A 21,628-nucleotide genomic window follows, 5' to 3' on the forward strand; every position below is an offset into this window, starting at 1 on the left:
GTGTGCAATGCACAAATGCAAACAACTCTAATGTTACATCTACAGTAACATCCTTGGCCGTATATAGCGCGCAAAAGACAGCTAACAGAGTGCAGCAGAGGCAAGAAAAGAGACTACACAAGTCCCGCAGTCCGTCCTCCACAAACCATCCAGCGTCTGACTCGTAAACCAAGAAGCCCGAGCCCAGGAGTGAGGGGGAGGGCACAGAGGCGCACCAGGAAGCGAGGAGGATTCGAACAGAACAAAGGGGAGGCATATGTGGCAGCCTCAGAACGTGGGTTCTTTTGGTGGGGGGCGGCATCAATGCACAGCGGGTATACCATGAATTACGGGGTCAGAGAAGGGGAGTCACGAGGTAGGTGGGGGGGGGGCAGTCGCACAGGGACAGCTGGCAGAAAACTAAGTGGAGCCCTCGTGGGAGAAGGAAAGGGACAATGGGAAGTGGGGGTATGTAAGGGGGAGCAGCGAGGAGAACAGAAACAAGAGCAAGCACACACCACCGAAAAGGCAGCGTCGTTTTCGGATTCGGGGGCGTGTTTTGCTGTTGTCTCCTCCCTGAGACTTTTCGCAAAAACCACGCCCCCCGATCCGAAAAGGACGGGGCCTGATCGGAGTGACTGACCTCTTCTCCAGTGGCTGGCCAGCATTTACGAGGCCAGCCAATGGAGAACAGGGGAGAAGAGGGGCTGGATAAAGCCCCTCTTCTCCAAGTCATTAAATCTCCGACTTCCGGTTCTGCCTTTCGGCAGACCGGTAGTCCTCGACCTAAAAACGCACCTGGGTAGTATGGTATGTTCTGGAAAAAATATAAGAAGCGAGGCAACACCACCATTTTAATCAAGGAGGCCCTACCAGCCATAGTCAACGGCAATGATATCCAGCGCGTAACATCATCCGTCAACTTACTTATGGCTGTACCATAATTCAGACGCAAAGTCTCTTCCCGGCTTTTCGAAATTCGAACTCCTAAGTAGCGAAGATCCGACTCACACCACTCAAGCGGGAAATCCAGTGCATATCTCCCCACCGCGGTTGTCGGAGGGAAAAATTGCAATTTCTTCCAGTTAATGTGAATTCCAGACAGTCTCCCGAACACCACAAATTCGCGGAGCAGCGGATTTAGGTTATTCTGCGGGTCCACCACATAAAGCGTTAAGTCATCAGCATATAAGGACACCTCTATCTGCCTTTGAAAACATTTGAAGGCACTTTGCTTGTGCAGTTGTCGGATACGACATGCCAGAGGTTCAATTGCTATGGCGAACAGCAGCGGGGACAGCGGGCACCCTTGTCTGGTTCCCCTATTCAGTGGAATCGGATCAGACAGCTCCCCATTGATCAACACCCTGGCCGTAGGGTCAGTATAGAGTAGTTTTATCCAAGCGACAAAGATTTTGGGAAAACCCATCCTGTACAGAATAGCAAACAAGTAATTCCACTCAATTGAGTCGAACGCCTTGGTGGCGTCCAGGAATATAGCCGCGACAGGCAGTTCCGGCGCTATTGTTTGAATCAAGGAAAAAAGCGTTCGCAAGTTACTGGCGGTGGATCTACCCGGGACGAACCCTGCCTGATCAGGAAGGGCAATTTTAGTCATTAACAATGAGAGTCGCGTGGCCAACACCTTCGCCAAAAACTTGGCATCACAATTTATCAAGGATAGTGGTCTATAGGAGTCGCAATCCACCGCATCCTTATCTGGTTTCAGCAGGGAGGTTATCACCACCTCTCTCATCGTTCCCGGCAACACTCCTGTCTCCAGAGAGTCCTCATAGACTTCGTGAAGCACAGGGGCCATTATATCAATATAGCTTTTGTAAAATTCCGCAGGTAAACTATCCAGACCAGGCGCCTTACCATTACTCAGAGACCTAATCGCTTCCCTTATCTCAGCCAGTTCAAATGGGGCTCCCAGGAATTGCCTGTGGGCATCACTCAACCAACATAGTGCTACGTCGTCTAGGAAGTCCCCAAACTGGACATCAACACCGTCACGGGCGGCATATAACCCCTCGTAATGCTCAGTGAATTGCCTTAAAATCCCCTTAGTGTCTTGATGTATAACTCCGCTCGATGCACGTATCTCTAATATGTGCGAAGCGCCCCATGAACGCCTAGTGATTCCCGCCAATGCCCGACCAGGTCTCTCCCCCTCACAATATCGACGGGCCTGACAATGTTTCCCTCTGAAGTTGGCCTCTCTGTCCGGCTCTCGCTCGTATTGCGACAGCTTTTCCCTAAACTCCTTGTGGAGAGGGCCCATCGACTTTCGGGCCATGCCAGTCTCCAGCTCCTTAAGTTCGGACTCCAGTTTGGCGAGCGTGCTACGTATGGCCCTTAATACCCCAAAGCTTTTGGAGATGTAATAGCCCCTCACCGTTACTTAAACGCCTCCCAGATGGTCTCAACACTTTCTACCGACCCTTTGTTGCGCAGGAAGAAATCCGCTATCTCCTCCCCCAATTCTGTCTGGAATAGGGGATCCAATAGTGCCGTGGGTTGCAAACGCCATGGTGCCGCTGCCCTACCGCACCCCGGGACAGCCACCTGAGCCAGCACCGGACAATGGTCCGAATAGGACCGCGGCAAGTGCGTCACTCTGCCTAAATCCTCCGCTAATCCACGGGACAGTAAGCAATAGTCAAGCCGAGACCAAGTGTTCGCATGCGCTGTGTAATGTGTCCCCTCACGGACCCCAGCATGCACGAACCTCCAACTATCTATAAGGTCGCCTTCCTGCATTATGCCCGCCACCACATCCCTCGCACTTTTGTTATATTGGGGGCTACCATCCGATCTGTCTAGTCCAGGCGTCAATGTAATATTAAAATCTCCACCCCATATGATATGCATGGATCCCGTATTCAGTATCTCACCCCACAACTTGGTGTAAAACGCAGGCGAATCCACATTTGGCCCATAACAGTTGACAATCGTGATCGTAACAGTACCCAGTCTACCCCATAACAATACAAATCTACCCTCATCATCCGTACGTTCACCCAACCGCACAAACGGCACCGTTTTTTTTTATCAAAATCGCCGTACCCAGAATATGAGGAGAAACTACGCACAGCTGCCCATCTACTCGCAAATGTATAAGTATCCCGGGGACTGAGATGCGTTTCCTGCAGCAGAGCGACCTGCACCTGATGCTGTTCCAAATAGGCCACCACCCTCCTACACTTTCTCGCGTCATTCAACCCACGGACGTTCCAGGACAGGACCGTTAGTCTGGAATTACGATCTTGTTCAGTCCTCTTCAGTCAACCACACATAATCCAGATCGCCACTCTGCCTCAACCACATCTCCCGCCCAAGGGAACAGCCAAATCGCACATAACCCCTGTAACATCCAGCCGATGCAACTACAGGAACCCCCGCGGCGGAAGCGCTGTGTATTCCTAGCCTTTTCCCATACCGCAGCCAACCACCGCTGTACCACACCGTCACACTCGTCTCAGTTTTCGAACAACATTCAGATAAACAAACACCACAACCCTTGAACCCCCCCCCCTCCCACTGAAGCAATCCCCAACCTGCCAGCAGCGTACCCTCCCACCCACACCCCGAAAACTAGGGCGAAGACACCTCACAACTCCAAAACCGTATGCTAGGGTAATTCCCATCGGGAAACTTATCTAGGTGGCAACACTAATACCCCCCCCCCCCCCATGACAGCCCGCCCGAACCACACAACGTGCAGCCCAGCCCAGCAACCAGGAGGGGCGTCCGGCGCTATAATCAGAGGCATCTGGGGCAGACCATCAGCGGCTAATAATATCAATAAACCTGTTATATCAATAAGGTCCTGCATCGCAGATGGAGATGGACCCGATACCTTAGAGACCCCGGTACCAACCGTCTATCATAATACCCCCACTTCTCCCACAGCAAACAGACCAATACAGAGACCCTTATACTGTCCGTCAACAATAAATCCCAATCTGAGCTCTTGGGCAACACTCTACGCTCAGCAGTAAGTCTGTAGGCATATACAGTACTGTCCACTCACGGTTCACCATCGTCCAGCATCTCTTGATTAGGGGCCATTTCGTCCTCGGCTCCAGCCCCCAACCTCCGAGTCCGTTTATGCTGCTTGAGAAAATCCTCCACCTGCTGTGGATTTGTGAAGAATTTCTGTCTCCCTTGGTACGTGACCCGCAGGCGCGCCGGGTAGAGCAATGCGTAGTCTATTTGCAGGTTCCGCAATTTCGTCTTGACTGCAAGGAATTTCCGACGTTCCTCTTGGACCAGTGGAGTGAAGTCCGGATACAGCGTGAAGGAATTGCCCTCATACGACAACTACCTCTAACTTCTTGCCGCTCTTAAGGCCGCATCACGATCGCGGTATTTTAGCATCCGGGCTATAATCGGCCTAGGCGTCGCTCCCGGCTTCGGTCTGGGGCCCAGGGCCCGATGCGCCCGCTCCACTATAAAGTGTGGACAGAAAACATCTGAGCCAACCGCCGCCACCAGCATCTTCTCGACATACTCCTCCATTTTGCCCACATTGGTAGTTTCTGGAATACCTACGATGCGTACGTTGTTCCGTCTGCTCCTCGCTTCTAAATCCTCATTTTTAGCTGCAATTGCACGCAGGAGATTGTCCATTCTGGATAACTGCGACGAGTGTTGTGTCACCTTATCCTCAGAGTCCGATATGCGCTGTTCCGCCTCTTTCAAGCGCTCCTCATGCGCATCCAGCTTGTGCACCACCGCATCCATGCGCGACGAGATCCTGTCCACCTTGTCCGCAATTGTCGCAAACCCTTGGCGCACCTCGCGCAGTACATCCTGTAAATTCGTCGCCGTTTCCACAGCTCCCCCCGACGCCTCAGCCGTCTCATCCGGGTGGCGCGCCGTCTCTCCCGGCGCTGTCGTCTTCTTACTGGCCGCAAACGTGAGTTTGGGCTGCCTAGTGTCCGTCTTGCCCATCACTGTCCTCGGGCGAGGGTCTCCAGTACCACCAGCACCACCACAGCGACACCCCCACTTCCGCTCCTTCTGCCAATCTGCGAACCCAAGTAATAAATTCGTATAGTCCACGTCCCTCTATGCAGGCAATCGTTTCCGCCACCAATTTAAAAGTGGATCGCACGCACAACTGCACCAGTTCTATATCAATACCTCAGGCCACGTGGTTGTTATCTGCTCTCAACCGCTCAAGCGGGGCGCCCCATCCATTATATTCAGTCCTGGGAGGACAGTACGCTGTAACCGGTGGCACCAGTCCTCTCCTCTCACAAAATCGGGGGGGAGGGGGGGTGGGAATCGACACCCCTTGCCTCTGTCCCCGGTTCCAAAAGATTCTCGCCCCGAGGTCCCCTACCAAGCGCCAGGCAGATCCCGGGCCGCAGGAGGTGCTTAGGCCCCGCAGCCACTCCAGGGGGACGGGGGGTGGGGGGGGAGAGGAGGCGCCTCCGCTCGCTCTCACCCGGCAAACCGGCGTTCCGCTCCGCACCACTCGCCCAGCCAGGTCACTGCGATCCCGGGGGGGGCCCTCCCAGACCGTCTCTGTTGTCTGCAGCCTGCCACTACGTTCTCCGCCACGGCCTCGCCTACCAGCCCGATCCGGGGCCGCGGCCCTGCGTTTTCCGGCGTCTCGTCCGCCGCAACTGTCGGCTCCTCTTTCACCGGTACCACAGCAGCGAGAGCCTTCCACAGCCGTCTGTCCACTCCTGACGTCGTCCTGGTCCTCCGCTGACGATGCCGGCACCCAGGTGTGCCCGTTAAGGATAAATGGCCGGATTAATGCTGCCGGACAGCGGGAGCCCTACAGGAAGGCGTCCATTCGCCGGTGCCCCACCTAGCGTTCTCAGCCCTTTGTCAGCCTTGCCTCTCCTCCCCGTGGAGCCCCACACAAGATAGGCTGTAGGCTGTCTCACTTGCTTCTCCCGGACAGCGCAAAAAATGACAATCCAGAAATTTACATGGTCAACTTGGGTTCAGTCCGCTGATGCGGGTGGCCGGGAAGTGCCCCCCCTCGTCCTCTAAATCCCCACCCCTCCATGCAGCACCACAGGATTGAGATCGCTGCCTGGATTTGGAGCGCTTTCCCCCTCTCCCCCTCGGCTTTAGTTGGTTCCGGGCCATTCCACTCAAAGATTAATCGGATTCCCTCCCAGGGGGAGAATGTGGGCGCAGCTGCACCATCTCATCTGTCCATTGGAACACCTCCTCAGGTGAGTCGAAAAAATGGGTGCGAGACCGGTATACCACACACAACCTGGCTGGGTAAAGCAGGGCATAGGGAAGCTTGAGCTCCCGGAGGCGGGCCTTGGCAGCCAGGAATGACTGCCGCTGAACCAGTTCAGTATAGTCCGGAAAGATGAAAATTTGCGAATTTGCAAACAGCAACGGCTTCTTAGCCCAGGCCTGCTTCAGGATGACGTCCCTGTCATGGTAATTGAGGAGTTTAGCAATAATAGGCCTCGGGCGGGCTACTGGAGGGGTCTTCTGCATCAGGGCTCCACCACAAAGCAATTTAAAAGCTCCCCAGGGGGGAGCCAGCATTCCAGCCAGTTTGTAAGAAACTGCTCCATATTCCCAGATTCTCATCCCTCCGGGAAGACTACAAAGCGCAGGTTGTTGTGGCGCGCTCTCTCCTCCGAGTCCTCCACCCTCGCCTCCAGGCACCGCTGTGAAGTCTCAAGGGACGATACCTTCTGCTGCAGATTGGCGATCGCATCCTCCGCCCCCTAGACTCCGTGATGCAGGCAACTGCATTCCTCAGGTCTTGGCGCAGGAGCATTACATCAGAGCCGACCGCCCGATCTTGGCCTCCAAGACATCTCTGGATTGAGTGATAGCAGCCACGAGGGCTTCATTGTCCGGTATGGCGGCTTGCGACCGTTCCCCCCCCCCCCCCCCCCTCCTGTTGCAGCCGGAGCTCCCTGGCCTGTAAATTTATCCATCGCGCTCTGCTTGGTTTAGCCACCGCCGGGCCTATCCCTAGTCATAGTGCTGAAATCGCTGAGGTCGATCCCGGCCATTGGAGCCCACCAAGTGAACACACCACTGTTGCAAAGAGGCCGGAATCTCCGACCCTCAGTATCCAAATGAAGACCGGCCTTCCCTCAGGCAACTCCACTGAACTCTCCCAGGGCACCTTAGGCATCAGATCTAACCCCCCTGCGGCCTGACCCGACTGCCCAACCCCCAATGGATACACTTCGGAGGAGATGAAGTAGGGGGGGGGGGGAGAAGGAGATGTCCCAGGGCCTCAACAGTGAATTAAGGGGCACCGGCCACCACCGGGCCGCCCTCCTCAACAATGCTCCCCACAGCGCCCCAATCACTGTGACCCGATTTGGTCGCCGACACACTCCGCACCCCCCTCTCTGCTGCCCCCCCCCCCCCCCCCCCTTCAGGAGGCCCCAAACAATGTCCGGCCGAAATAGTGGCAAAGTCTGCAAGGACAGAGGGTGAAGGCTCAGCGCGGTGCCCCGGCCCGGCGAACACACCAATGGACCGCCACTCAGGGGCCTCCCCCCTCCGTGCGAACCACTCCAGGCCCCCGCGCTGCATCTGAAATGCGGGCAACATCCCCCCCTTCCCCGCCGATTTCCCCCAGCAAGTCCACACTCGCTGGTAGGGGGAAGGGAGGAACGAGGAAGAAGCAGGCGCCGGCCACTCACCAGGCAATGCAGCCAGTTTCCTGCCCCAGCCGGGCGTCGATACGGGAGAGTCTCTTTGCGGGGGGGCTCCCTACACCACCGGGAGTCTGCGTGGAGGGTGGCCAAAGCAAATCCAGCGGCAAGATGGCGTCTGGCTCCCCGCACCTCCGAGGGTTCCACTATGGCTCGCCGCGACCCCTTCAGGCCGCCGAAATCCCGAGCACCCTAGTCACAATTCCGGGGGCCGGGGGAGCGCCACCATCCAAGGCAAACCCCGCTCTGCAGGCCTCAGCCGATGTCCAATCCACCACCAGTATGGGGCTCGCTATCCGATGGCCAACTCAGCCTCCAGGCAGCGCAGCCAGGAGATCAGCCAACACCCCGGCTTAAAGTGCGGCCGCGCCACAAGGAGGCCGCACACAGTCTTGCTCGCCGCACCACCGATTGCAGACCGCCTACTGGGCCCAGACCGGCACGGGGGGAAGTCGTCTGGAATCTGCAATGGCAGGGCAGCCCAAGGACCACAGCAAGTGCCGGAGAAGCAGGTTAATTGGAGGATCAACGTGAGGCTGGACGGAGCGTGCTCAGCCCACGTCCGCCATGGTGGCCTGCCAAGCCCCCCCTGGAAGACCTTTTTAATGTCCCTCTGGGATTTTTGAATTGAGCTGAACGCTCCCACATATTTGGCCATTTCACAAATATATTGTTCCCCAAAAAGGAGGCCTTGTGAGCTGGGTCTTCCCTTCCTTGTTTGCCAACTCTATCCGTTTTGGGTAGATTTTGATGCCTTTTCTATGCTCATTGGAGATGGCGATATTGGCATTGCCTGGAAGGCAGATGGTCCGTTAGACCCATTCGCGTAGTTCCCTTGGGTCTATAGGGTTTCCTTCAACAGAGGCATTCTCTGTCGTATCAAAGAGTTTTGTTAATGGCCCTATGGTATCTATAAGGCAGTCTTGGCAGGACCTCAGACTCTTGTCTATTCCTTTCCTCTGGTCTTTTGCACCCTTGGCTATGAATGCTACCACCTTAGGGTCTAGCACGGGTGTCATAGCTATCTTATCAGGGAGGGATGGTCGTGGGCATTCGGATCTCAATCTGGACCTGACCTCCTTAGGGATCTCCCTTCTCAGCCAGAACGTAAGGTAGTCCGCCACGTGTTGGGAAGATAACCATTCTGGAGAAAGGGGGTGTTTTATTAGGAGGGGGTCAAACATGTCCTCCCCGAAGGGGTCGACGATGCCCATTTTGGATCCTGAGGCCTTACTTGCCTCTTCAGAGCTTGCCATTGTCTTGTCCCCCCACTTCCTCTAAGTAGGTATCGAACTCAGAGGAACATGATAGGTCTATCTCTGCTTCCAATGGTTCATCGCTATTGATGTGGATAGGGAGCTCAGGGCCTGTTTGTTGCCCTTCTGTGATGCCCAAGGCATCATTGTGGTCACCGCCTGAGAAGTGTGAATGATCTGGTATCCCCTTTGTGTCTTTTTCGCACCTTTAGATTGTTCGGGAGCAGCTCCTTCTCTTTGGGGCCTTCACTGCCCCTTCGTTTCCCTGGATATGGGTATAACTGGTAGAGGGCCATGCTATGGATCGTGTCTCAATTTATTTTATTAATGGTCTCATCAGGTGAGTCCATAACTTTATCCAGTGCCTTATTAACCATTATCTCTATTTTCCCTTCCAGGTTCGATTCTGGGTTAAGTGTCATTGTGGATAATTGGATACAACTCTAATGAAGGTCCCCCCCCCCCCCTTTTTTTTTAATTTACATTGTTTAAACCCTTTGTTGTAAGATCTATACTATTCTTTTCACTGGTTTGGCTCGTTTGGTTGTTCTTGGATGTACAATCAGCGCAAAGTACTAAAAAATCTTGTTCTCCGCTTGAAATGCGAATTAAGTGTGAATTTGCTCTTTCTGCAATGTCCAGGGGTTGAGGGAAATATCTGTAGGACTAACAATAACTAACTAGCCTCTCCGTGAAGATTAACTGTCAAAATCTGCTTCTAAGCCAGTTGCGTCTCTAGGGCAACCATGCACGTAGTTGACATGCGTGGTTGCTTTAACCTAAGGTCCTTTCCTCTAGTCATGCGTTCCTCCTGCCGCTGTGCGGCTCAAGGGGTCGCACCGCAGTGTTTGTGAGAGGAGTGGGTGTTCTGCTCCGCTTTCGGCTTGTCCAGACGAGAGAAAAAGAGCAGTAAGCAGCGCTCTGCGCTTCGATTGCTCAGTGTTGCATTTGAGGGCCGCAGCCTGTTTGCCTTGCCTTGCGGTAAACACGGGCTGCTAGGCAACAGGTGTGCAGTCTTTCAGTTGAAAGACGCAGACGCACAAGGGGGGCTAAAAGGTTAGCGGGATCCCGAAGGGTGCACCAGAGTTGTCGGGCACTATTGGGGTTACATGGGAGTCGCGAGAGGCTCCGGAAATAAGCTTTAAGGAGTCACAATGGGCTCCAGAGATAATCTTAGGGCAAGAAGAGTAATCGCACAAAACGTTTGTTTTGCTAATAAGAAATAAAGAGTTTACACGCATGGTAGGGTCAATAGGACCCAGCTATGCGATAAACCTAAAAATATATCCAACAACAAGCAGACAAAACATCATGCAAATTCGGGAGTAAGTAGAGATACTTATCTTGTGAGCAGCAGCAACAAAGAAGGAAGATGGCTGGGTGCTCATGGACTATATACTATGTTAAAATGTTGTTTGAAGTTCTATATTCTCTTCAATTGTTGCTGCTGAGCTGTGGCAATAAATGAGATTTACATAATGTTAGCCTTCGTGTCATGCCATAAAATTTGGTCCTCCCTTGCCGCATAATTTCAGTGGACTTGTGTATGTGTAACCAATGCAAACATTGAAAATGTTGGAGCAGGTGACTGGTGATCTTCCTCAAGTTTGGCTCTCAGAATTAATTATAAAAGCAAAATGGGATCCACATGGATGTGTCTGAATTGTCACAGTATGAGTACGAGTTGAAGGTGTAGAGTACAGCATACCCAGACAGTAAGTATTTTGCCTGCACATCTGTGGCTTGAGAGTGGCGATTGAGACACAGAGGTGACCAATGATGACTGGTCTCCATTTAGAAATTCAGTAAAGGTTTTGTTCACAAGTGCCTGTTGATTCGACATCCTGAAGCATCTTTCCTTCAGTAGAAAGCAGGAGAGAGGGGTGGAAATGCAGATTCTGGCATGCAAAATGAACATGCCCTTTAAATGAGACCCACCATTTGGTCATGCATAAACACTTTCAGTTGGGCTAGTGCAGAAACATCACACCTTTATGCCTCTGCTGTGTGTATTCCAGGCAAGAGACTATCCTGTTGAGAAGGGCATCACCACAGAAAGGGCATTTGAAAATGCGGCCTGCCCACACCAGTTCTGATGCATAAGACAATGGATGCACTTGAAGTGTGAGTAAAGCTAAACATTCTATTTAAATTCAACTATAGTGGGCTATTAGTTAAATAGCAACATAGAAGGGAGTTTGATACTTTGTTCTGCAAGACCCTAATAATGCTTTGAGGTATATTAATTTTTCTAGACTGAAGTGAGAATTCGGAATTATCAAATTTTTGGGAGGAGGCAAACTTTTTCTAAATAAGTGAATTTGTTGTCAATTTTATGGATAGTAGCTAGGATCAAATCTCAAATACATTTTTGATTACCTTTTTTAAGTGATAAAATGTAGTTTTCAATGATGGGGAAACATGACCAGCAATTCCAGCAACCTTGCTTTACTACACGTGTGATCCTGTGAAAATCATAACATAGCCTAGCCAGTGACTACAAGCCATAATCCTCTAGGCCCAGCATCCCCCGCACCCAAAAAAACATTGTCCGCTCTCAGAAAACATGCTAAAAGCATATATTTGACACAGGCATGCAAATTGCTCCCCCCCCCACCCCACCCAACCAAGTATTTCAACAAAAGATCAAACGTAGCTCTCCAAAAGCAGTTTAGGAAGTGCCGCAGAACAGTCTGAAGCAGCCTGAACCTCCCTTCATTAACACTGGAACCAAAAGCAGAGAAATGTAACATTTCATGCGCAAAGCTATTTTCCCGAAAAATTCAGAGCATTAAGAGTAAGCGAGACAGACAATAAATAAAACCATAAAACTCACCTGGTGCTGAGCGGGCTCGCCTACATGTCCTAGGTGTTCAGACCCCATGCAGCCCTCTCTCCTCACCTCTCTGAGTGGTATGGCTGCCCTTTCTGCTGTGCCAGAGCCCACTGTAATGCTACTCTTGTGAGTGCTTGGTAGTTGGCACAAGGGCACTGCACACAAAGCTTCACACCTGCCTGCTTGCCCAGGAACCTCTTCATGCACTTCTTAGTGCCTCAGGCAAAGTACGTAGGGGCTATATGCGAAGGGCCACTACATTGGGGTCTTGGATAACATACGGAGAAATGCATAGGTTAAGGTTTTAAGGGTAACTCCACTTAAGACAATGAATGGAATGGGGACAGTGAACTAGGATAGGGGGAGCTGCTTAATAGGGCACATTTAACTGGCGTGTCACATTTGCAACACAGGACAATGTTTATGGCACTGCAGTGTTTGCACAGCACTGACCGCGCATGCACTCGGGACACACAAGTCCACTGTGAACGGAGGCGCCTGTCAGTGGCACAGCAGCATTGACCAAGATATTCAATTCCACACTGGGCCTCTCCAACAATCCACCATAACCTAGTTAATTACTTTACAAATACAGGAGGCATAGGTTCTGAAGGGAAGGTATGTCGCAGTTGTTTTAGCATTTATTATTAGCACGTGCCCTTTTTGAAATGGGACCATAAATCATTTACAGAGAGTCATAAATCATGCCCTATCCTAAATCAATCACTGGTTAATCGTAAATCTTATAACTCATTTCACTCAAAATTATTCATAGGCCATAAATCAGACATGTCAACTTGGGTGGTGAATGTAGTTATTTGTGCTTGTTTTTTTCTCTGTGCGCGAGGGGGCTATCTTCTCAACTGCTGTTCGGCTCAACTCGCTACCTTGGCTTTCCATTTGTGCCCTGCTGTCCGGTGGGCCTTGGCTGCATCTGCCACCCCGCTCACCCCGGAGGTGTGACCTTTAGCAGCACCTGCACCTTGTCTTACCACCTTTCCCGGCTGCCTCCTTATGCTGTACCACAACATTGTCTTTTATCCTAGGTGTTGGTGGGTGTCGTTATTTGTAGCGCGCTGCCCCGCTCTTCTACAATGGGCGCACCGTGGGGGCAGCGCTCTTAAACCCCCCCCCTCCCCCCTTCTCACCTTTGTCTCACCCTATTGTCTGCATAGTATTCCGGGCGCCTCGGGTTGATCAGCCCATGCCTGATGCTTTCCTGAATTTGCTCAATGCGATGTTGTCCTTCCTCCTTGATCAGTCCACTGCCCCATTAGATAGGGCCCCCGCTAAATTTATGCCTTGGGATTATTTCGGACCACATGATTGTGGTGGTGCCAAAAAGTCTTGCTGCTTCCTTTAGCCCCACTGAATGTCCTGCAGGAGGTCCATCCTGCAAATTTGGGTCGGGTCAATGCCTTTCAAGTATATGATCAAGATATCGGGGTTGCGTACAGCTGTCGTTGGCAATTTGGACAGTGTCGCTGCCAGTTGTCCCAATTTCATTCCAGAGGTACCTTTCCTCTCTGATTCTTTGCGGCCGTCCTGGTGCTCCTGCCGTGGTACCACAACGCTTGAGCTCAGTTGATAAATGAGTTCCCGACCAACCAGACTGTCCTAATCTTATCTCCTGCTAAGACAACAACCATAATTGTGTAAGTTCAGGTGATGCGTGGCTGTTGTGAGTTCATAAACTGTGTAACCTCACTTATGACTTGCATGCGCTGGAACGCTATATGATCATTGCCTTGATCTGTCGCAGGCATCCCATGTCGGGTGGCTGTTGTCACTCTTCCTATATTAAATGAGGCCTTGCGCATGACTGCTGTGAATTGGAATTTGCTCTGCAGCTCACCATTTCTGTGATTGAAAAGTGGCCCACCTCCTTCTGGCCATGTTGCCAGGTAGTTCCTTAAGCAGCACACTGGGCAGTATTTTGGGTCAGCTAGCCAGTATAATTTTACCCAGGTCTCCTTCCCTTGTTGTTTTGGATCTCTTCAGTGTTAGCTCGACCGAAGCTAGGCCTGGCCTTACATCTGATACCTGCAAGAATGCCGTGCCTGCATCTACTTTTGCGGGTGCCTCTAGATCGCTTTCTCTGAATGTTCCAAAGAGTGCTGAGGCGAACGCTGCCTTAAAGAGCGTGACCTCGCATGGGTCTCGTGCCACCGCCTCAACTGTGTCCATGGTCTGGGTTAGCTTTTTGGAATCTATCCAGAGTTTTGTGTTTTTGTTGCTCCTTTCCTTTGTTTCTGACCTTGTCCTTCTGGTATCGTGGATGTGCCTGATATGGAATCCAGGTCAATCCCCAGGAACGCTTTTCTTGTTGCCGGGCTGAGTGTTTTATCTGTTGCCCGGGAGACTCCTAGCTCTGAGGCTAGTTCTTGGAATGTCCTGAGTGTGCTCTCGGCTATCCCTGTCTTCCTAACAAAGATGAAGTCATCCAGGTAGTGTAATTTACCTCCCCTAGATGTTTGTGTAGGGCCCATTCCAGAAATGTGTTGAACTTCTCGAATTATGAACAAGGTACTGAGTAGCCCATTAGCATTACCATGTCGAAGTAAGTTTGTTCTTCGAACTGGAAGCCCATGTGGTGGTAGCTTTCATGGTGTACCGGGATGATATCAAAGGCGACTCTAAGTCACTCTTCGCCATAAGTGAGCCTTTTCCTGTTGTTCTTAAGTCTATTGCATCATCAAGGGTTGAGTAACCCACTGAGCCGGCATCCGGATTGATCCCGTCCTTCACGGACTCCCCCTCTCAGAATGATAGGTGCTGTAGGAGTCGGATTTGACCGTATTCTTTCTTGGGAACTATCCCTAGTGGAGATATTACTAGCTCATTAGGCAATGGGGGACAAGGAGGCCCTCGTATATGTTGCCCAGGATTTTCTCCTTTTCAATCTTTCAGCAAATTACCTCTGTGTGATTTTGGGCTTACCTTAATTTCTTTGCTATTTTTGTGTTGATGGTGCCATGTAATTGTATCCTAAAGCCCTCTTCGGTTCCCCTTGTCAACAGTATTGAATCCTTCCTGTTGTCATAATTGTTTGATAGCCTTCTGTGTTTGTGGGCGAATTGACCTGCTATAAACTGTCCCACTCCCAGCAGCCTCGCTTGCCATTGTTGCCTCAATTAACTCTTATTTTTTTGCTTTACCCTTGTCTGCTGCTGGCCTCCCGCTTGAGTATGGTTGTGCCTTGTAATATGATCTGTTTCTCCTGCCTTTCCCTAAAGCGGTTACACTGAAAGTGCTGATCTGCTTTCCTTGACCATGCCTTGGCTTCCTTTGCCACCATCATCTTGTGTATGAACCCAGATACATTCTCTTCATCCTGTTCCATGTCGGGTGTTTCTGCATTTTTATTCTAAAACGTTGCCGTATTCTAACCATGCTTTGCCTGCAAATTGCCTATGAGCCTAATGTATTCTTGCCTTCTTAGAGCCATAGGTCCTGCACGCAGTGTGGACATTTTTCCACGATGATACATGCCTTGATTCCAAATGCATCTATCCAATTGTCAAAGCTCCTCTCCCCTACTCCTGCTGCCAAATCTAGTCCTTCTAGCTGGACCTCTAGCAATGTAGAGATATCAGTTCTGATGCATGAGACAGTAGATGCATTTGAAGCGCGAGTCAAGCGAAAATTCTATTTAAACTGCACAGCATAGAGGATAGTTTGATACTAAGTTCTGCAAGACCCTAGTTTGATACTAAGTTCTGCAAGACCCAAATAGTGCATTGCTGTATTTTAATTTTCCCAGAATGGAATGCTAATTCGAAACGTTCACACTTTTTAGGGGGCAAACTTTTTATTTTTTTATTTTAAAGAAGTGAATTTGTTGATAAATACACATTTGTATGGATAAGCTAGGATAAAATATCAAATACAGTGGTTTATTTACTTGTAAATTTCTTAAAGCTACATTTGGCTGCTTTAGAAAAAATGTAAGTGATAAGGGACATTGACCAGTAATTGCAGCTTCCCTGCATGACTACACTTGTGATCCTGGGCAAATCATGCTATAGCCTAGTCGGGGACTGCAATGCCATAATCTTCTAGACCCCCCCCCCCCCCCCCCCCCCAAAAAAAATTATTGGCAGTACTTAGGAAACACACCAAAAGCATATAATTGACATATGTATGGGGGGGGGCTAGCGAGCCCGGAGCAAAATGGCCGCACTCTAGTGGCCAAGATAATCATCCGTCAACTATCCGACTCATCAGGCGCCATCCATGGCTGAATTAAGGCAGCATCTGACTAAATAGCACTGTGGTCTGTGTTGGCGGCTCTCCTGGGGGCCCAGACTGCTTCTATCGGGTGTCAGCTCACCTTGACTTGCCAGCCTCGCCTGCGGTAAAATGGCGGCTCCCTGAGCTCGGACTGCTCCCCGCATCACCGACGGCTGCTGCGGAGTGGCTACTGCGGCCCGGTGGCGGCCTGCGTGACCCCCTGGTGCTCGGTGTGGGCGTTACGGCCGCCCCCGCTGCTGGTGACATCGGCTGCAGTCCCGCAAACTCACAGGACGGAGGGGCGAGGGGATGGCGTCTGACGGCCGGCCTCTGCCTCGGGCTCCGGAGGAGGAAACGGCGCGTTCTCGCATTGGTGATTTGCGAGCAGCGAGCCGAGGCCTGAGGTGAGGCGGCGCGGCATGGGGCGGTGCAGGGGCCCTGACGAAACTTTTGCTGAACTTTGGAGATCCCCGGGGGTCTGTTTGTGGCGGCTGGTGCGCGGAAGCTAGGTGAGGCCGCGTCTGTGTTCGTAGCGCAGCGGCCGTTGGCTGGCTGGCTGGCAGCGGGGGACTCCCTTTATCTGCGCTCTGGGCCGTGCGCGGCCGGGATGATGGTTCTCTCCTGCTCCTGCATCCGCCTCGCGTCTGGGACTGCGCTGTGACGGCTAGGCGGTGGAGGTTGCCTGCTGTTGGTGGTCGTCCAACCTCTGTGGTGCTGGCGATCTCACTGCAGTCGAATCTACGGGGCATGTGGTGCGCTGCTACTGATGTCCTTGGAGGCACCCGGGGACGATCCTCTGATACCTGGCTGAACCCCTGTATGTCTGGAAGGTATTGTCCATGGTTTGTCACTATCACGTAGTGCTCTCATTTATACAGTTGTGACCGTGCCCCTGGCTGGCGCAAAGAGCAGCTCACCTCTCTGATCTCCTTGCCTGGGGACTGCGCCTGTCTTGTAGCCTCTACATGGTGGTCCCCTTTGCTACAGGCAATCTGCTGTGTAGTGTGCCTTGCCTTCATCACTGTCAGGCGGGCTGGGGTCTGTGTCACACGCCATTGACTTTGTCTTCGTGACGCAGTGGATTTCGGGAGATGGATTATATCTGTTTGAATTGCGCTCGTTGCATCCTGCGGTTAGCTGATTTACTGTTCTTTAATACCTTGGGTGGCGCCTCAGTCCACAGGATTGATAACTAATAGCTGGTCAGAATGGGCAAGGCGGACAAACAGCAAACCAAGCTGCAGTTTGAGACAAAAAAGCATACTAAAGCCACCACACCTGCCATCTCAGACTCTGAACCTGACTTGGAGGCTGGGGCAACCACGAAATTGGAGCGTATGATGCTCAGTATGCAACAGTCTGCACACTATTGACGCCAAGATCGACCACATCAACATGCGCATGGACACCATGGCCTCGAAAATTACGAAGCACGACTCGCAGATCGCGGAGGCAGTGCAGCGCATTTCTACAGCAGAGGACCGAGTGGAGGCGGTTAGTGCGTCATGTGCTAGCATGGAAAAAATACTGGAGGTGATCAGGGCCAAGAATGAGGACATTGAAGCCCGCTCCCGCAGGAATAATTTTCCCATTACTGGGGTTGCAGAGAGTACCAACACTGGCTCCATGGAAACGTATGTCAAAACAATGCTCACAACCCTGCTGGGAGCAGAGCACTTCTTGAAGGTGCTCATAGTTGAGCGAGCCCACCGCTCTCTGGCTGCTCGGCCGGTCCTGGGTGCTCCGCCATGCCCTATAATCGCCAGATTGCTGAATTATAGGGACAGGGCCACTGCTCTCAGGCTGGCCAGGGAAAAGGGACGACTGGAGTATCCGGGAATGAGGATAGAGCTTTTCCCTGATTTCACGGTCGCAGTGCAGCAAGCTCGCCGAGAATTCCAAGCGGTTAAGAAAAAGCTGCAAACCCTCAAAATCCAATATGCCATGCTCTACCCAGCACGTCTACGCATCCAGCACAACAGGAAGGCACGTATTTTCCTGGCACCAAAAGACGCACTTCAATATATCCGGCGCCTTGAACGGCAGGAGGCTCCGCGTGAGAGAGATGGGAACTCTGACACAGAAGACTGAGCCTGGGAGGCACTATTAGAGCTCAGTATTACTGTTCTACTAGTCCTATGATGACTATCTTTTATGTATGAGGAGTCTGGTTGATATGTTTTTGGGATAAAGTATGCATTTAGTTTGATATCCATAGGAGACTATCCTCTGCTGGAGGGAACCTGTTCATAGATAGATGTTCGAGCAGCGGGGGTCCTGGTTCCGGGAAGTGCGCAGCACGAGTTGCTGTCTTATCGTTGGGTTGGGTTGGGGTTAACAGCCACTGACAATTGAGGAAAGTTATGTATTGGTTAGCCTGATTCTACATATCTCGGCCCACCCTGGTTTTGCGGGGGGCCGAAGGGCTACTAGCGACCCACGATATGGGAATACCCCAAAAGGTTCTGTTTGTTGATGGGGTTTCATTGGGCGACCTTATAGAGGCGCTGTTTTTCTTAATTTCTTGCCTACAGTGGGCTGTGAAAGGCAGATTGTTTTGTTTCTGTTATGCTTATGGGGGGGGTTTGCTGGCAGTGTATGTTTTCTGCTGCTGTGGGTGGATGGGGTGGTTGGGGATCCATATGGTATGGTATTGGTGTTGGCTGGTCTAGTATAACGCACATGGGGTGGTGTGCCTCATGTTTTCTAGATTGCATGGTGCGCTATGTGAATGGGGAGTGTGCGCCTGACAGATGTGCAACAGTCTAATATTTCCTGGATTAGCTGGAATGTGCGGGGTCTTAATAATGCCAAAAAAGTGAGACAGGTGTTAGCTTATTTAGATCGGCATCATATCCACATTGCTCTGTTGCAAGAGACACATCTCACTAGTCAGAATGTCTCCCGGACTGCCAGTAGATGGGCGGGGGTGCGGCTGGCCGCCTCGTACTCTTCATATGCGCGGGGAGTGATGATCCTTGTTAAAAGGGGTGTTCCGTTTATCCCCACACATGTGGATGAGGATGCTGAGGGACGCTTTATAATAAAACAGGGTATGCTCTATAACACGAAACTGACCATTGTAAATTTGTACGGTCCTAATGTGGATGATCCCACCTTTTTTGAGGACCGCGCTCTGCATCACAGACACTACAGCCCAAATACAGCCACGCAGCAGCACCAACCTGGCTCCTGGGCACGGGGATAGAGTTTTCTCCGCCACTTCGCTACGCTGCTTCTAGCCTCCCCCGCCGCCTCTTTCCATCGAGGCCGCTGTTGGGGGGGGGGGGGGGGGGGGACTACAGCCCCCAGCATTCCACTTGGGAACCGCCCATTTCCGGCGGAAATCGCGCCCGATGGCGCTACTTCTGCAGACCCTCTCCCGGTGGAGCGGGGGGACCGCGCTCTGCATCACAGACACTACAGCCCAAATACAGCCACACAGCAGCACCAACCTGGCTCCTGGGCACGGGGATCGAGTTTTCTCCGCCACCTCGCTACGTTGCTTCTAGCCTCCCCCGCCGCCTCTCTTTCCATCGAGGCCGCTGTTGGGGGGGGGGACTACAGCCCCCAGCATTCCACTTGGGAACCGCCCATTTCCGGCGGAAATCGCGCCCGGTGGCGCTACTTCTGCAGACCCTCTCCCGGTGAAGCGGGGGGACCGCGCTCTGCATCACAGACACTACAGCCCAAATACAGCCACGCAGCAGCACCAACCTGGCTCCTGGGCACGGGGATAGAGTTTTCTCCGCCACTTCGCTACGCTGCTTCTAGCCTCCCCCGCCGCCTCTTTCCATCGAGGCTGCTGTTGGGGGGGGGGGGGGGGGGGACTACAGCCCCCAGCATTCCACTTGGGAACCGCCCATTTCCGGCGGAAATCGCGCCCGATGGCGCTACTTCTGCAGACCCTCTCCCGGTGGAGCGGGGGGACCGCGCTCTGCATCACAGACACTACAGCCCAAATACAGCCACACAGCAGCACCAACCTGGCTCCTGGGCACGGGGATCGAGTTTTCTCCGCCACCTCGCTACGTTGCTTCTAGCCTCCCCCGCCGCCTCTCTTTCCATCGAGGCCGCTGTTGGGGGGGGGGGGACTACAGCCCCCAGCATTCCACTTGGGAACCGCCCATTTCCGGCGGAAATCGCGCCCGGTGGCGCTACTTCTGCAGACCCTCTCCCGGTGAAGCGGGGGGACCGCGCTCTGCATCACAGACACTACAGCCCAAATACAGCCACGCAGCAGCACCAACCTGGCTCCTGGGCACGGGGATAGAGTTTTCTCCGCCACTTCGCTACGCTGCTTCTAGCCTCCCCCGCCGCCTCTTTCCATCGAGGCCGCTGTTGGGGGGGGGGGGGGGGGGGGGGGGGACTACAGCCCCCAGCATTCCACTTGGGAACAGCCCATTTCCGGCGGAAATCGCGCCCGGTGGCGCTACTTCTGCAGACCCTTTCCCCACGTCGTGGGACGCGCGCGGGCGTCGCCGGGCTGAACCCGGGCAGAGGGCGGGCCGTCTGTGGCCGTCCGAGGCAGACAGAGGCAGGGCTGGGCCACCCCCCTTAACTTTGCTGATCTGGGGGCATCCGGCTGAGAAACAACTTCTGGCTACCCACATCTACATCTGCTATGGGGAAAAAGACGTCAGCTGCATCTAGAAGATCGGGTAAGGCTAAACAACATGCAGCACCTACTACCCCATTGCCAAGCCTAACGGCCATAGACAAAATGTTGCAAAAAACAATAGGGGTCGTTGCTACGGCTATTCAGAATACCGAAAGACGCCTCTCGCTCCCACCAAGCCTGCCCTGGTTTATGCATCATGATAACTCTTCTGATAAATCCCTTGATTCCCTACTTGCGACATCTTACGCAGGGCTTCCGGGTACAGCCACAAAAGAAAACCACCCTAATGGAAACATAGCACCTCATGACCACCTGCCCATGGATACCAGGCTATCGTCAACTCCGACTATGTTAGAGCTAAGCCCAAATAGGGACCTGGATCTTTTGCCATCTCCAGTTGACAATTCGATTCATACTGAAGGGATTGACTTATGCCATGACTTTGACGCCCTGGACTCAGGTGGGGATAAAAGCACTAGTGGGCCAATGCAAACAAGGGGCCAGAAAGCAAAGAGACAAAAAGCTAAGAATAAACGGAAAAACATTGAGCCTGTACAAAACAAACAGAAGGGTGGGAACAGCCAATTACGGAGATCTGTTGCCCCCGCAGCATTAGATAAGTCTAAAGAGGCTGGCCTATCTAACAGGATGGATTCGTCCATTATAGAAATCAACACAGTGTCAGGGGCTCAGGGATTCTGGGGGAGACTGGAGACATCTACTCTCTTGGGTCCTTTGAATTTACATGTTTCAAATATAGAAAAAAGGATGAGAGTGTTGACTGATCATGTTTCTAAACTAAGTTCTGGGCGCCATCAAGAAATTTTTCCCTCTCTAGGGGCAACTACCACTATTGATGATGTCCAAACAAATCAGCCCAAAGTGTCTTAACAAAACTAATAACAGGGTCCCCTTGCTGCTCCCAATACCGGGCACAAGTAAAAGCCTACCATCTGTGGAGCACCGTGCTAAACGGGTACCTAAACGAACATCACCCAAGGTTGCCACCCCTATAGCGACTGCTCAAACT

General features: G+C 52.3%; 1 protein-coding gene across 3 annotated transcripts in view; it reads left to right on the plus strand.

Moving 5' to 3' along the window:
• Window positions 1–21,628, plus strand: part of JOSD1 (Josephin domain containing 1) — a 115,135-nt gene that overhangs the window by 18,619 nt on the left and 74,888 nt on the right. For 2 of the 3 annotated variants that reach the window (XM_085601287.1, XM_085601289.1), the window contains exon 2: window positions 10,927–11,032. The exons of the other annotated variant lie outside the window; for it this stretch is intronic. The gene's annotated coding sequence lies outside the window, so the exon portion shown is untranslated. The remainder of the gene's footprint in view (window positions 1–10,926; window positions 11,033–21,628) is intronic. 3 annotated transcript variants of the gene reach the window in all.

Source organism: Triturus cristatus, chromosome 4_2 (genome assembly GCF_964204655.1).
Source record: "Triturus cristatus chromosome 4_2, aTriCri1.1, whole genome shotgun sequence".
Lineage (NCBI taxonomy): Eukaryota > Metazoa > Chordata > Amphibia > Caudata > Salamandridae > Triturus > Triturus cristatus.